Source organism: Belonocnema kinseyi, chromosome 1 (assembly GCF_010883055.1).
Source record: "Belonocnema kinseyi isolate 2016_QV_RU_SX_M_011 chromosome 1, B_treatae_v1, whole genome shotgun sequence".
In the NCBI taxonomy this organism is placed as follows: domain Eukaryota; kingdom Metazoa; phylum Arthropoda; class Insecta; order Hymenoptera; family Cynipidae; genus Belonocnema; species Belonocnema kinseyi.
The window spans coordinates 95,734,518-95,736,527 of NC_046657.1; positions in this window are offsets into that span (position 1 = coordinate 95,734,518).

Below are 2,010 nucleotides of genomic sequence, written 5' to 3' on the forward strand. Positions count from 1 at the left end.
TTCACCCTAATCCTGGTTTCAGTAAAAATTTCCTTTATCCTCTCCACTAACTTTTCCTCTACACCCCTCTCTTTCATTGCCTGCCATAGTACTTTTCTATTCTCTTTTCTTTCTCCCCAAATTTCTGTTAACTAAATAGTTAAGTACGTAGATCTTGTCTATAGTTCCCATTCCTTTTCTAAATCCCGTCTGATTATGTGGGATACTTTCTTTTTGTTCTACCTGACTCTGCAACCTGTTTCTTAAGATTTCTGCATATATTTTATAGCCGACTGACATGAGAGTGATCCCTCTGTATTCCTCTACCTTCTTTCCTTCCCCTTTCTTAACAAGCGGTACCACCAGTCCCATCGTCCACTCTTCCGGCTAACCTTCCCCTTTCCATACCTTGTTGCAGATCTTCCACATCCCATCCCTAATCCCTTCTCCTCCAAACTTCATCGCTTCGTTCTCCATCCCATCTTCTCCCGTCGCCTTGTTTCTTTTTAACCTATTTATTGCTTCATCCACTTCTTTTCTTTTTATCTCGTTCCCTTCCTCCATTTCTCCTTGGACTATCCTACACTTTTCCCCTTTGATCTTATTTTGCTTTCCCCCTAATAGACCCTTAAAATAATCCGTCCATTCCTCCATTTCTATTTCTTCGTTAACGCCCTTCCTTTCCCCTCTATCCCTATTTATCACATCCCACACCCTACCTTCTTTGATCGCTTTTTCTACCTCTGCTTTATATTCTTCCTTTTCCCTCTGTTTTTTTCCAGCATCTTCTCATGTTCTTTTTTCCTCCTGTTATACTCCTCCTTCTCCATTTCCCCTCTTCTTCATTTGCTCACACACTCTTTTATTCTCTCTTTACTCTCCCAGCATTCCTCGTCCCACCAGCCTCTCTTTCCCCTACTATTTCTTCATTAGTACCCAGTTCATCCTTTAGCTTTTCAATGGACCTCTTCAACCTTTCAACTAACGAGTCTATTCCCTCCTTTTTTTCATACCTAACCTTCTCCTTTTCCATCTTTTGTTTAAACTCGTTTAATTTATCTACCCCCCAGATTCCCATTTTCGTGTTTCGTTCGCAACCTTTTTCCTTTCTCCCTCTGCCGCGCTTACTGACACCTCTTCTTAGTGTAACTATGACCGGCAAGTGCTCGGACCCTATCTCATTCCCTAACTTCATACTCCCTATCATATGCCGCATTCTTTCTTCAGCCAAGATGTAGTCTATTACTGTTGCTCCCTTTCCTATGAATGTGATCTCCCTTTCCTCATCTCCTTTCATATTGCCATTGCATATAAACTATCCTGTTTCTCCTATCATGTCTAGTAACTTCCTCCCCTCCCTGTCCGTCTCTCTATGTTTGGAGTTCCTTATAAATGCCTCCTTTTCTTCATCCCATAACCCTCCCCCTTGTTCGCCAGTCCATGCATTTAAGTCCCTCCCCCCCTATTAAAACCAATTCTTACTTCTTTTCCTCCATCCACCTCCTTATTACTCTCCAGCCTTCCTCTTCCCCTCTTCTTCCGTATACACACACAACTGCTATTTCCACTTTCCCAATTATAATTTTTCTTATTATTGTTCCATCTTTTCCTCCATGTTCCCATCTTTTCTCCCTTTTACTGCTAATTCTTTTTTCACCCCTGACACCATACCGCCCATCCCTCTCCCTTTAACGTGTTCCTTTCTTGCTTCTTGCATTATCCACACATAACCTTTCGGTAACATAGCTTGGAAACCCCTCTGATTTATTTCTAGACTCTTTTTCGTCTCCCCCTACCTTTCTCAAGACTTTTTCCTTTTTTCCTTAATTCTTCTAATTCTTCAACCCAGCACCATTCCTCCCCATTTATCCATAACCTGTCTCTCCCTATCCATACCATATGGCCCTTTTTCCTCTCTACCTAAGCCAGCTGCTCTATTTGCCATCTCCTTTTCCTCTCCCTCCATGTCAGATCTTCTTCAATTCTTTCCCTTCTTCCTCTCAATAATTTTTTTCTCTCCATAATTTTCTT